The sequence below is a fragment of the Engystomops pustulosus genome, chromosome 4 (genome assembly GCF_040894005.1).
Source record: "Engystomops pustulosus chromosome 4, aEngPut4.maternal, whole genome shotgun sequence".
Classification (NCBI taxonomy): Eukaryota; Metazoa; Chordata; class Amphibia; order Anura; family Leptodactylidae; genus Engystomops; species Engystomops pustulosus.
In genome coordinates, this window is record NC_092414.1 from 119,525,450 (window position 1) to 119,540,761 (window position 15,312).

Sequence of the window (15,312 nt, forward strand, 5' to 3'; positions counted from 1 at the left end):
TGCTGGCAGGATGGGGGTGAGACGAGCGGCAGAGGCCACCTGCAGCGCACTACTAGTGCAGCTTTGTCACCTGTTACATGTAGGAAGAACAGTACATGTCACTAAACTTTTTGCTACTTTTTACACTGGAAAACACAGAAGAGGGATTTATTGTCTGGTTTCTTTGTCCACCAGTCTATTTTTCTCATTGTGCAAATGATTTGTTAACCTTTTATTTACAATACCTTTTTGTAGTTTTGAGTTTCCATTTCTACTACTCCCTTTCCACAAGCCATATCTTTTATATTTTTCCATTTACAGAGATATACGAGGGATTATAATCTGCAGAACAAATTGTACTTTTTTAGTGACACCATTTTATATTTTGTTCAGTGTACTGGGAAGCTGGAAAAAATTCCAAAAAAAAAACAAAAACACAGTTGCACCATATTCCTACATGCTTTTACATCTTTCCCTATGTGGTCCATGTCCGGAAATACCTAATATTTATAGGGTTAATTATGTTCTAATTCTAAAAAAAATGTAAGTCTTAGTTTTGCCATATTCTTAAAACAATACCTTTTTCATACTTCGGTGTACGGAGCTGTGTAAAGTGTCATTTTTTTTGCAGGACAAGCTGACATTTTCATTGATACCATTTTGTTGGAAATTCAGACTATTTTCTGTTACGGGGTTCACCGCTAGTAATAATAATTTTTATTTTTTGATAGATCTGACATTTTGGGACACAGGGTACCCAACGGCACACCGCCTAATTTGTGTCGCATGGAAGTCAGCGCAGCTGGACCACAAAAGGGTCACGTGGGACACAATAGCAGCTCACACACTTCTTAAATACCTGTGTAGCCTAGAAAAACCGTGCACTGTCCGACAAAAGCGTGAACCTTATTGCATTAAAAGAATTATACTAAAAACTTTAAAACCCTTACCAATACCTCCATCTCCCTGTCAGAAATTCAGGGGTAATGGACCCACTGTACAACCGGGAGCGATGATGTAAGCCTACACCTGGGAGCGGAGTCTAAGTGGTACTTGGTTTTCACCAGAGCCCGCCACATAGCGGGGACAGGCTGGAGGTCAGGAAAGGCAGCAGGGGATCGTAGTCAGCAGCGGGGCACGAGGTCAGGGCTCGCAGCAGAGAAGCGTGGTCAGAAATGGAACCGGGGTCACAACGGGAATTCAGGAGACAGTCACAAGGCATAGGGATGAAGCTTTCTCTCAAAGCACAAAGATTTGGCAGGGGACCCAGGAAGGGGCTGGCAAATTATCAGGGCAAGCGGCCGGCCAGTGCCAATTATCGTCGCGCCAGCCCTTCAAATCTTACAGAGCCGGCACGCACGCACTAGGAGATGGGGACATGCGCCAGAGTACAGGGATCACCGCTGGTACTGGGGAAGGTAAGTAAGGCTGTAGACTGACTTCAGGGCCACAGGGAGGCACACGGGTGCACCTGGGATATGTGTTGCAGGAGCACCCATGACAATATTATTGAGCAACCCAACTACATAAAATTCCTGCCTGGTCCATGCTTCTTGCCTATTCTAAGTAGATGAAAGTTATAGCGTGTCCAGATCCACTCTAAAGCTTTCCTGTGGGTCACATGCACTTTTTCCCTATCCTCCCCCCTATTTGTGCCTATGGCTTATACTAGATCAGTATGGAAATACTGTTTATCACATTTTCCTTTACAATCTGAAAATCCACAACTGACTTCTTTTTTTTTTGTATAATCCTGATTTACCTTCCAATCTGGACATTTGTCCAGACCATATACAATAAGGGCCTACATTGTTTTGTGAATATCACTGATTATAGAACTAGGAAGCTGTTAGAATTCCCAGACTTACAAGAAAGGTTTAAAGTGTAACTGTAAAGTAACTGACAAAAAACAGTTTTAGCACAGCTGGAGAAAGCCTTTGACAAAAATTCCAATGATACCTGTATCATGCTGCTGGCTTCTTCCTATCCTGAGATATAAGGCTAATAGATAAATGAGGCTATCTGTAAAATCCTCTCAGCTTTTCCTGAAGTGGGCGGGACTTCCTATATAAGCAGTGATGCCAATAGCACTCAGGGCATTCACATGAACGTGCATAAACAGCTCAGCCAATCAGGATACAGAATCAGTGTTACTGCTTGTACAGAGATCTAGTGCAAGAGCAAGACAGGAGACACAGAGCTTTGGAGCTCTGCATCACACAGTTATCTACTACAGCAAAGAAAAAGATATTAAGGATGTATTCACACGTGGCATTAATGCATATGTTTTAAAACACAGCAAAACAGCTGAGAATAGGAGACTTGCCCGATTACATAGCTGTTAACATTGTGTTTACAAAATGCATGTGTGCACCCATCCGTCCCTTTTCCCAGCCTTGTATCCTGTGGGATGGGTGGGCGTCTCGACCGGCCGGAAGCTGAGCACGGAGCGGTTTCCGTGTCCCTATTTGTTTACATAAGGCACGGATCAGAGAGATCACAGCGTCGGAGTCCCGTGAGGGAGCCCTGAGGTAAGTGCATGTTTATTTTTTAACCTTCCCCCCATCCCGGCAACCCAATGTTTTTTTATACCCTCAGACAACCTCTTTAACATTGCGTTAACACATGTGTTTATTAACACATGTGTTTATTAACACAATGAAAACATATATGTTAACATATTGTTAACATGGCGTCAACTCATGTGTTTATTAAATCTACTCTTTTCAGCCGTTCTGATGTTGAAAACACCTGTGTTAGATAACTAGTGACAGACAGCACCGGGAAATAGGTGAAAAGGAGCAGAGGTGAGTATTTATCGTTTTTCACACTGAAACATGGAAGAGTAGCACTTCGGTTCTTGCAAATGTTTAGCTCCAATAAAATACTCACCATTTGTAAGAAACTAAGTGCTGGAGGATTCCTTATCCGTGTTTCTGTGTGAATGCCTCTCCAGCGAGACTGCCGTGAATGCATTTCCTGAGTATCAGCTCATATTGAGCATTAGAGGTACAACTCTCTCTAGTGTGTCTAGCATCATATATACTATTTACGCTCACATTACCACTGCTGTGTTACCCCTACTAATAAAGACACTGATCTATTATTACACTCTGTGATCAATAAAGTCCTGTATTGTGAAATCCCGCCACTGCGACCCCCCCCCCCCCCATATCACTGCATTTTTATTATCCCGCATGGTTACCTACCATTAGATACATTCCTCCCAACGGGGGTTTCCTGGGGATGGATATGATAGGATATACAATAGGACTTCGTACTATCCAGAGATTCCTGGATTCCGCTAACTACTACCGGAAGTTCATACCGCATTTTTCCTCTCGTGTCTCCCATTGTGGCGCTGACTAAGAAAAACACCAATACAAAACTCTGGCCTCCAGCGGCTGAAGAACCTTTCTCCAAGCTGAAGTCTGCATTTGCCTCTGCTTCTGTTCTCACCCGGCCTGATATGAAGTAACCGTTCCTGCTAGAGGTTGACGCCTCCTCGGTTGGTGCTGGAGCCGTTCTCACCCAGAAGGGACCCAAAGGTCGAACCCTCACCTGCAGCTTTTTCTCAAATACCTTCTGAGCAGCAAAGAGGAATTATTCCATAGGTGATCGAGAGCTTATAGCCATAAAGTTTGCTTTCAAAGAATGGCGTTATCTTCTGGAAGGAGCTTGTCATCCGGTTTTTATCTACGAAGATCACAAGAATCTCCTATATGTCCAGACCACTCAGTGCCTCAATCCTCGACAGGATTGTTGGTCCCTCTTCTTCTCCCGCTTTAAATTAATGATATATTTACATCCAGCAGAGAAGAATTTTAAGGCCGATACCCTCTTGTGCCTCAGATGTAATTGGGGAAAACCAGCTCCTCGACATATTGTTCCTCCTGAACGGCTGGTTGTTGGACCTGTGGACCTATGGCAGCTTCCTCCTGGCAAGATCCATGTCCGGCCTGCTCTTCAGGAGAGGATGCTAAATTGGGGACATTGCTCTTGTGTGTCTGGGTACCCTAGGGGGGAAAAGAGATCAACCTGGTCAAAGATGAATGAGATTTTATGAGTTCCTGCAATTCCTGTGTCCGTAACAAGTTGTCACAGCTCAAGCCAGCAGGCCTGCTCCTGCAATGCGTTTATGCAGTTGCCCGTGGACCTGCATAGCCATGGATTTTGTTGTTACTCTTCCGCCATCTTCCGGTAATACCGTCATCTTTGTGGTTTACTAAGATGTCCCTTAATTCCTCATCCTGGTCTACCGTCATCTCCTCTTCTTGCCAGCCTATTCTTCCTCCATATCTTCCGGCTTCATGGAATCCCTCTGCATATTGTCTCAGATTGAGGATTCCAGTGTTTCCCGGTTCTGGCATTCCCTGTGCAGCCAACTTCAAGTGAAGCTAGATTTCTCCTCTGTTTACCATCCACAGTGTAATGGACAAGTGGAGAGAGTAAATGACTGCTATCTCCGCCATTTTGTCTCCACCCAACAGGACGACTGGTCCGCCCCCGTTTCCGTGGGCTGAATTTTCCTACAATTCTTTGGACTCTGAATCTTCCGGCTCTGCTCCCTTCTTCATTGTGCATGGACAACACTCACGCCCACCTCTCCCTCTGTCATTGCCTTCTGATGTTCCTGCCATGGAAGAATTGGTTTAAGACCTCAAGTCCATCTGGGAGCAAACGCGTCAGTCTCTACTTCGGGCATCCGGCTGACAAGAGACACAAGTGTCCTCCAGTTTTCTCTCCGGGTGATAAAGTGTGGCTGTCTTCTAGATAGGTCCGGTTGAAGATTCCCAGCTACAAACTTGGTCCTCATTTCCTGGGTCCTTTTGAGGTGCTGAAGTGCATCAACCCCTGGCCCATAAGCTTCGTCTTGCTTTCATCATGCGCATCCCAAACTCCCTCCACATCTCCCTTCTGAAACCTGTCATCCTGAATCGCTTCTCCCGGCAAGTATCATCTCCTGCTCCTGAGGTGGATTCCACTACTGTCTATGAGGTAAAAGAGGTCCTGAATGTGAAGTTGGTCAGAGGGATGCGTTTCTTTCTTGTGGACTAGAAGGGGTTTGTGCCGGAAGAGAGGTCTTGGGAGCCGGAGGACTACATCTGGACCATGGTCTTTTACAGAGGTTTCTGCAGTCCAAGAAGAGGAGGAGGCCGATGGAGAGGGGTACTGTCCCGGGTGCTCCTGCGACCCATGTCCTGGGTCGTAGGCTCACTCGTATGCCTTCCTGTGCCCCTGGAGCCGTCTGCAGCCTCACTTACCTTCCCTCTCTCTGTAAGATTTAAAGGGCCAGCGCGCCGATAATTGGTGCTGGCCAGCCGTCTGTCCTGATATATGCTGGATATTTGGCCTTGTGTCTCCGAGAAAGATTCCCCTGTCTTATTCCTGCGATTATTGTGATCTCCCGTTGTGACCTTGATTACTGTTCCTGACTACTGATTCTCTGCCGCCTGTCCTGACCTTCTACCTTGTTCCCAACTTTGATCCTGTTCCGCCTGTCCTGAACTGCTGCCTGACCACGACTCCATCTCTGCCTTACAATTCTGTACCTCGCCTTGGCCACCACCACAAGCAAAGTCGCGCCTGTCGAGCGATCTAGTGGTATCCCGCCACAGCAAGTACAACCAGCTTTGTGGCAGGCTCTAGCAAATACCAGGTGCCACTAAGGCCCCTTCCACACTTGCGTTGCAGATCACGTCAGAGTTTGATCAGGGAGCGATCAGGTTTTGGTCAGTGAAAAACGCACATTTTGCATCAGAGTGCAATCAGTTTTCAGTCAGAGTTTGTTCAGTGTCTCAGTTTTTCGCGCGCGTTTTCAATGCAATTTTAATGCGTTTTTCACGCGCAGAAAATGACCGTGAAATGGACTCAGGGCTGAGCTCTATCTTTTCTATGGCAATTGATGCGTGAAAAACGCATTGCACTTGCAAGTGTCTCAGAGTGCAATGCGTTTTTGATGCATCTCCATAGACTTGTATGGTGAGTTTTTAACACGCGTGACTTGCAAAAGTAGAACATGCTGAGATTTAAACACGCGTTTAAAAAAACGCGTGTGTGTCCGTGAAAAAAAATGCAAGTCTGAAAAGACCCATTGATCACAATGGGTCAGAGTGCAATGCAAGTTCTGCATGTCAAAAGCACACGCAGAAAACGTGCGTGAAAAACGCAAGTGTGAAAGGGGCCTTAGACTCCGTTCCCAGGTGTTGACTTACATCATTGCTCGCGGTAGTTCAGTGGGTCCACAAAATGATTATCGAACCTACATCGTCGAAAATTTATAAAATTTATAAAATTTATAACATATAATTAAATAACTATTTTTTAGCATGGTTTGCTAAATAAATCACTAGAGGGTGCCAAAGAGCTGCAATTTAATTGATACCATAGCACAGTGATGGCGAACCTTTTAGAGCCTGAGTGCCCACCCTTCAACCAAAAGCCACTTATTTATTGCAAAGTGCCAACACAGGAATTTAAGCAGTAATTTATTTCTCCTTTTTCTTCAACAACTTTCAATCGTATCAGCCTCCTGAGGACACCAATACAGTTAAAAGGAGGAGAGCAAATTTGTCTATTGTTGCAAGAAGATTCTGCATGAAGATTTTTTGAGTCCTGTCTGGTGAACTTCATTCTGGGGTGATGACCTCGGTGCCCACAGAAATGGCTCCGAATGCCGCCTCTGGCACTAGTGCCATAGGTTCGCCACCACTGCCATAGCAAGATGTAGGAAAGTTTGCAGTAAGAATTTATTTTAAAAACTTTAAAGCAAGCATATACTGGGAATATAGAACGAAATCCAAATGTGCCATTACTGACAGAATTAGTTTTTAAATCCAAGACATCTCCCCTTTATTCTTTGGGTCATACTAAGATACTAGTACGGCACGCGCCGGGTCGCGATGCATGGAGAGGTCTCGCGGACCGAGCCCTCTCCATAGCCGGTAAGTCTTTGCTGCATATTGCAGCAAAGGCTTACTGGTAACACCCGCGATCGGTGCTAGCACCTATTGAGGGTGCTTTCACGTCGATCGCCGCCAGCAATGCTGCCGGCGGCTTCAAAAATACGGATCGTCACGAGTGTTATGAGTGGCAAAAAAACTGCAATTTGTACATTTGGATGTTTTTATTTCATTATGGTGTTCAACATAAGGAACAATTAATTTTACATTAACTAGCAAGAATACTTAAAGGGGTATTGCCACAAAGACAAGACTCTTAACCGCCACAGAGCTATGAAGGATGGCTGGCTGAGCCCTCTTCATACAGAGATGGGCTTTGCTGCATACTGCTAACACCGATCGCGGTTGTCAACCTCTTCTGTGCCGCCAGCAAAGTCGTTGGTGACACTTAAAACGTGGCTGTCATGTTACCTCCGCTCGTCGCTCCCCTTAACGTCATCCGGGGGCGGCAATCGGTTACCATGAATGGTTTATGCAGATTTGTTACAATGAGCCAGTGAAAAAATTGTGAAAAAAAAAGAAAAACACAAAAAGTTTAAAAAATTTAAAAAATTAATAAAATATTAAAAATTCAAATCACCCCCCTTTCCCTAGAACTGATCTAAAATATAATAAACAGAAAAATCACGAACACATTAGGTATTGCTGCATCCCAAAATGCCCGATCTATCAAAATATAAAAACAGTTATTGACAGCGGTGACCTCCGAGACAGGAAATGGCGCCCAAATGTCCGAAATGCGACTTTTACACCTTTTTACATGACATAAAAAAATGGAATGAAAAGTGATCAAAATGTTGCACAGTCCTCAAACGGTAGCAATGAAAACGTCGGCTCATTTCGCAAGAAATGACACCTCAAACAGCTCAGTACCCCAAAGTATTAAAAAGTTATTAGCGTCAGAAGATGGCAAAAATTTTTTTTCCTTTTTCGTACACATTTGTTTAATTTTTGAAAATGTATTAAAACGCAATAAAACCTATATAAATTTGGTATCACCGCGATCGCACCGAACCAAAGAATAAAATAGAGGTTTTATTTGGAGCGCAGAGTGAAAGTCGTAAAAACTGAGCCCACAAGAACGTGACGTGCATGCGTTTTATTTTTTTAATTTTTCCACATTTGGAATTTTTTTCCTGCTTCGCAGGACACGGCATGGAATAATAAATAAAATCACGGGAAAGTAAAATTTGTTACACACAAAATAAGCCCTCACACAGCTCTGTACACGTAAAAATGAAAAAGGTATGGATTTTTGAAGGTGGAGAGCGAGAAATGAGCAAAAACCCTGCTTCCTTAAGGGGTTAAATATACTCAGTATAACAAAATAACACATTTTCTAATTCAATGTTAATAACAAAAATACAGCATTTCACAGATATAACTCCAACCTGTCTCTATCAGTCCTGGTGTACACAATTTCGGTTGCCTTTGGGCCGACCCTGAATCTTCTGATTTTAGGGTCGCATAGACATATCCGGGCAGATTTACTTACCTGGTCCACGGAGTTCACCGAAAGTGCATTGTCCATGTATAATGCACTGTGCCATGATACACTAAGATAGTGTGCCAGATATCCTGCATGTGTCACTTCCCCACTCAGGTCCGATGGAGTTCACCTTCTTCTTCCTGGTGCATTTAAGTGCATTCTCTTGCGACACAATTTGAACGTTAAATCCTGTGCTCAGTCCGAATCAGTCATATCGTCTGACGGCATGCCCCCCCCATTTCTGTCGCAGAAAGCCAGAAAGCGTGATTTAACATTTAAATTGTGTCGCAAGCCAAGCACTTACATGCACCGGGAAGAAGAAGTTGAACTCCGGCGGACCTGATCGGGGAAGCGACATATGCAGGACATCGGGCGCACGCTGGTAGTGAATCGCGGCAGCTGTGCATTCTCGTCGGGGAATACACCTCGGGGATCGCGCAGGGACGGGGAAGTAAATGTGCCCCATAATATTCTTCTTATATATTTACACTAGTAAAATGACATATATACAATGGAAAATGCTGACACACATCCATCTCGGGGAATACATGTTAAAATGTCTTTCCGCAGTAACCACTAGGGGGAACTCAATGCACAGTAGTTTATTCAACTATCTCTAGACATTGAACTCCTCTACTTTAAGTCCCCTCTGGATCAAAGACGGAAATAATTATTCATGAGGGCTTGAGCAGGAGTCTTCTCTTCAGGTTTATTCATAACCATAGGTCTCACAAGTGGTGGACTCTTTCATGTGTGCACAAAAGTGTGGACACCTAACAAGACAGACAATCTATTAACCACAAATAAAGGATAGTACACACAGTTTTTATTAGGATATGAAGTATGCTCCAGGAGTTCTAGAAGTGTGAGAGTGTAAACCCTTGCGGCTTCAGAGTAATGAGTGCAGAGAACCATCATTCCAGCCAATAGAGCACTGTTCAGACTACTGTTTCTAAGTCCAACAGTACAAACGGCAAAAGACCCAGAGGCAGATGTAACACTCCTCACCTTTTTCTGACTGCTCCTCTCCCTTTTTGTCTTCTAAGAGCCATTATTTTGTACACTTGGCTTTGGTTTAGCTGGCTCACCAACCTAATGATCAGTATATATATATATATATATATATATATATATATATATATATATATATATATTCAGGAACTTAAATTGAAAACTATGGAGCGGTGACATGTGCCGCTCTTCTGACTTTTTGGGTCTGCCCAGCTTACTGTATTTTTTTTTTTACACACCATAAGGACTTTTATTTACTTAATTCATTTATGGTGGTTCAGCTGGATTGATAGGCTGGGATTCATCTGGAATACTTTTTTGTCCTTTCTCTTTTGTTGTATGTTACTTGACTTCTTTATGTGTTTCTTTGTGACCAAATTCTGATTAAGTGTACATGTTTTGCATGTTTCTTCTCCATCTACTCATTCCATCACAAGAAATTAGCATCTTACCAAGAGTCAGCTCTATCTAAAGGTAGATCGGGTGGTAGGTGGATGTAAGGGACGTGAGGAGAGCTCTTTTTAGAGCTAATCCTCACGTCCCCGCTAACTTTTGGGAAACCTCGTAGCTGCCCGCCCTCGTCCGACAAGCCGGCTACTGCGCATGCGCAGTAGCTCCGGCCTCGGAGCTGGGACTGCTCAGCCGGCGTTCTGCGCATGCGCAGAACGCCATCATGACGGACGAGGGCGCGCAGCTACGAGGAGCTGCGCGCCGCACACAACAGGGTAGGAGGAGTAATGTGGCTACTGGGGCGTGGAGTAGCCGCGCTGTATAGCCTCGTGCCGGCTACTCCACGCCCCAGTAGCCGCATAACTAAATTTACATATTCGGTCAATAAAGTTTCCCAAAAGTTAGCGGGGACGTGAGGATTAGCTCTAAAAAGAGCTCTCCTCACGTCCCTTACATCCACCTACCACCCGATCTACCTTTATAGGTAGATTCGTGGTGGTAGGTTCCCTTTAAACCAATGTGCGATTTTGATGCAATATTATAATACATGTATATTACATCACATTTGCAAGAGGTATCAATACATTCAAATACACAGATAGTATACAATGCAGTATAAATGTACACTCACATACACAGATATACATCAATATATCATATAATCTATGATTTTTCATAGCTGGAGACTAAGGATGATGAGGATTGTTCTCTTTACGATTAATCCAATGTACTCTGAAGTAAGACTGGTATTAATACCACCAGGTCAAACTGAGTGACCCCTCACCCTTTCAAACTTACCTGACTTCTCCTCTCCTTTCTCCCCCTACCTTTCAATTTTTGCTGAGTTACTCATCTGCAACACTGTCTACTGGTCTGCTGTGGTAGCTGCTTCTCATATCGGGACCACCTACACAGGTATTCTCTTTGAAATCTACCTGCAGCAAATACCAGATCACTGTGTAGGGGTTAAAGGGTGAAGATTGCAAAGATGGATCCACATCCACTGGTCTTTACAGTTAGCTCTGACTGTTGTTTTGGAAAGACATCTTGTTTTCTTTGCTTGTCAGGATCTGGCAGTTTCCTGCAATATTTTTAAATATGGACATACCCCTGTTTGATGTTGAACTATAAATATGGACATAGCCCTGATTGTTGAATGGGGCTTCAGACAGCACAGTGTTACCAGCACCCTCTGTGCCAAGACGGCGCCATAGACTAAGCAATGATGTTGTAGGCACAGCCATCTGTGTTATAATAGTGACGCTCGCAGCAGTTCATCGTGCTGCCGGCATCCTGGGTGACAGAAGCAGGTGCTGAGGAGAAGGCTGCAAAGAGTGCAGGAATGTGAGTACAGGCAGTCCCCGGGTTACATACAAGATAGGGTCTGGAGGTTTGTTCTTAAGTTGAATTTGTATGTAAGTCGAAACTGTATATTTTATAATGGAAGTTTTAGACAATTTTTTTTCTTTTGCCCCAGTGACAATTGGAGTTTCAAAATTTTTGGTGTAATTGGACCAAGAATTATCAATAAAGCTTCATTACAGACATCTTACAGCTGATCATTGCAGTCTGGGACTATAGTAAAGCATCCAGAGAGCTTCACCAGAGGTCACATGGGGCAGAGGGGTCCGTCTGTAACTATGGGTTGTCTGTAAGTCGGGTGTCCTTAAGTAGGGGACCGCCTGTATATGTATGTTTTTTCCATTTTTTATACAAATAAGTCGAATATTTCAACTAAAATATAGCATTAATTTGAAGTACAACATGTCATGAAACAACTATCTGAAAATAAACTCGGTAAGATAAAGCATTCCAAAGCTATAACAGCATATCGTGACACTAGCAGATTTGAAAATCCTAAGGGTTAAAATTAGCTTAGTTTTAAAGGGGCTCATTCCAGTGTATAGAAACCAGTCTGTGGTCTTGTGATGGACAACCGCGTACACAAGCTGTTATTATTGTCAGGCTTAGAGGTTGTGGATCCTCTGAACCACTGTGGACGATGGCACAAGCCACTACCTGGAACCGGAGTCTAAGTGGCACCCGGTTTTCACCAGAGCCCGCCGCAAGGCGGGTTGGGCTTCCTGCAGCATGGTACCACCAGGTCGTTCCACAGGCGTGACTTGTCCGTAGTGGCAGCCAAGGTCGAGGTACAGAATCGGCAGGCAATCTCGTAGTCGGGGTCAGACAGGAGGTCAGGACGGGCAGCACAGGTTCGTAGTCAGAGCCGTAGCAACAGGTCAGGACAGGCGGCAAAGGAGCATAGTCAGAAACGGAACCGGGGTCACAACAGGAAATCTCAAGAACAGCACAAGGCATCAAATACAGCTTTCTCTAGGGCGCAAGGCACAAAGATCCGGCAAGGGTAACAGGAAGAGGCAATAGTTTAAGGGGGAAAGAACAGCGCCAATTAGTGTCGCGCTGGCCCTTTAAATTTGCAGAACCTGCCGCGCGCGCACCCTAGCTGTCGGGGGCGCGCGCACACAGCCGAAGGGGACGGAGCAGCCGCGGACGGAGCCGATGCCGGCGGGACAGGAGCCGGGACCCGTGAGTGGCGCTTGCGGCGCGCTGGCGGGGGACCGAAGGCACAGGGTGAGCCCGAGACCCGCGACGGGGATCGCGCGACCACCCATGACAATTATCACATAGAGTAATCAGAGCCGTGTGATACTAATGGCTCATGCTCCTGCGTGTCCATCATATGATCATGGACAGATTTCTGTCCACTTAAAGTAAACATGGAAGCTTCCTATTGAATGACAGCAAGCAAAAATCTTGATAACAGCGAAGAATTGATACAAAAAGTATATCGGAAAGTTGTATAACTTTTTTCTATCCAAATAATATAAAATTATTTGATGAAAGAGGACAGCCCCTTTAAGGTTGGCTTTCCGGAAGGTCTGAAAGATGTCCTGGAAGAAACGTCAACCACTGGAGAAGAAAAAAAAAAGTAAGAAAATGTTTATTCTTTGAAAACATTTTCAGCATGAGTACATACATGCTCATTGACCTCTTTTTGAAAGCTTACTTATAAAACAAAAAAGGAGAAGGTATATAAGGGGAAGGAAGCGTGGGTGGTTGGGAGTGTTAGAAGTATAACTGCAGTTATCACCCCCTTTCTCCCCTTGTAATATGATGTCATATGACTCTATAAAAAACAAAACAAAAAAAACACATCATATGTTTAAAATATAATTGGGCCTATTTACTAAGGGTCCCGCGGCAGGATTTTCATTAGGTTTTCCGACTTTTTGGGGATCGTGCCACCAGGACATGGATTTAGAAGTGGATGTGTAGCATGTAATTGGATTTTGACGCATCGGCACCAGCTTTCATGCAACAGAAATTGGGTGGCGGGCCATCGGACCATCCAACACATTCGGACAAACCACGGGATTCAACTTTGACTTTGTGTCGCAAGGTCAAGCACTTACATGCACCGTGAAGAAGAATGTGACCTCCGGCGGACCTGATCGGGGAAGCGACACATGCAGGAAAACGGGTGGACGATCTATGTGAATCACGCTGAAGTCCATGATCGTCGGACAACAGATAGCGGGGATCGCAACAGGACCGGGTAAGTAAATGTGCCCGAATGGGTACAATGCTCCCTGGTATTGTGTGTGTTAAAAAAATGTCTAGGGTTCAAAATTCCTAGCTGTGTTGCCCCATTATATATAACATTATTTATTACAGGACATTTTAAATTATATCTCCAACAGAATTATTACATAAAATCATTAGAAAGGGGTTATTGTATATAAAATAATTCAATTGGGGTCGTTACTTATGTGTATATGCAATGGGGCTTATTTACGAAGGGTCCGAATCGTGCACTTTCGTCGGATTTCCTGACGATTTCCGATTTGCACCTGAATTGCCCTGGGATTTTGGCGTACACAATTGGATTTTGGCAAATCAGCGCCGGCTTTCACGCGACAGAGATCGGGGGGTGTGGCTGTCGGACAACCCGACAGATTCGGAAGAACCGCAGAATTAAAAAAAAAGAATTTGCTGGATCGCGACTGGACCGGGTAAGTAAATGTGCCCCAATGTGTATAAGTCCTGTGTAATGGCGACACTGCAATAAGCCCTAAGCTCAGTCCCCCAACAGCCCTAACTGCTTGCCTCTGCGCATCCTTATAATACGGGAAAACCACAAAGACAATCCATCCCTAGGTTACTGTGCAGACACGTAACAAGACAAACAAATTGAAAAGTACAATAAGAGGGAGAAAGCATGCAATGAACAGAATCGCAAATACAAAAGAATACTCTACAAAGCCAAGAGCACAGACTACAGCAGAGCAGAAAATGAGCTAGCAAAAGAATCTGAAGAGCAAGGAATAAGCTGTGTGCAGGATATTTATGAGGAGGAACTCTGCCCCAGGTGGTAGAAGCAGGCACTCAGTCACATAGGGGCACATTTTCCTGACTACATACGATTATCGCCGCATTTAACAGGGGTTTTTGGCGCATGTGGATTTTCATGCATTGGGGGGCATGGCCGTAGGACAACCCGACGGATTCGGACTAAGCGCGGGATTTAAAATTCAAATTGTGCTACAAGACATGCACTCACATACACCGGGAAGAAGAAGGTGAACTCCGGCGGACCACATGCAGGATATCGGGCACACAATCTTAGTGCATCGCAGCGGACTTCATCCTCCACAGACAACGCACCTTTGGGATGTGCCCCATGGTGTTAACTCTTTTTGCTGAGAGACAGGTGTGGTGAATACAATTCACAATCAGCCAGCCCATAGAACACACAAACTTCTGCAGATGTTTGCCCTGGGACTTGAACCCAGGTCCCCAGCGCTGCAAGGCAATAATGCTTACCACTAAGCCACCGTGCTGCCCCAAAGGAAACCAATGGATACATTTTGTGTAAATGAACATTGCAATTTCAAAGGTTTTTTTTTGTAATATGATATATTTTGTGTTTGTGTAGCATGGCGAACTATAGTAATGTATATTTTGAGTCATAATTAAGTGCTAAAGATTGTGAAGTAAAAATGATTAAGTGTTCTATATATAAGTTTTTTAGCCTCCATTGCGCATTCCTGAAAAAGGAGGAGTTACATCCGAAATGTTGCGGACCAAACCTGTTCGTTCTGTGTAGCCCTAAGAACAGTAAGACGCTATACTTGAAACACGATACTACAAACTATGTACGATGCATGAAAATAAACTTGGTGATGTATTACACTTTTTACTGGAACATGAAATAAATATGAAAAGTTTATAAATGATAAATTGGTTTGCAAGGAACCTTTTTATACATTTTTTGTAGGACATGGGGCGGAATTGGTGTACTGGTACGTCAATGTCGATTTATGAGCCAGGAGAAATATTTTTCCTGCTGTTCGGCAGTGAGATTAAGGTCTAGATCCCTCTCCCACTTCAGCATGTAAG

At 44.2% G+C, this 15,312-nt stretch overlaps 1 protein-coding gene across 1 annotated transcript in view; it reads right to left on the minus strand.

Moving 5' to 3' along the window:
• GSAP (gamma-secretase activating protein) overlaps positions 1 to 15,312 on the minus strand; it is a 103,991-nt gene that overhangs the window by 84,598 nt on the left and 4,081 nt on the right. The window lies entirely within an intron of this gene.